Here is a 273-nt window from a genome sequence, read left to right on the forward strand (position 1 = left end):
TTTTATGTGACCAGCGGACTCGAGTCTCAAGGGCAGCTGATAATAAAAACGTGTTTCAAAGTTTAAAATTCACTTATTTATTTGTTTTATACATGCATTTATTTTGACACTTGTATTTATTTTTTATCCGCGAACGATTCAAAATTAAAAGTGTTTGACAGCTTGCTAAAATGGATAAATTTATTGTAAAATTATCGAAAAGTCGAAAGTAAGTGACTATTTTTTCTTTAAATTTGTATAATTGTTTAGTACACATATTTAGTATGCATTGAG

Source organism: Acyrthosiphon pisum, chromosome X, assembly GCF_005508785.2.
Source record: "Acyrthosiphon pisum isolate AL4f chromosome X, pea_aphid_22Mar2018_4r6ur, whole genome shotgun sequence".
Taxonomy (NCBI): domain Eukaryota; kingdom Metazoa; phylum Arthropoda; class Insecta; order Hemiptera; family Aphididae; genus Acyrthosiphon; species Acyrthosiphon pisum.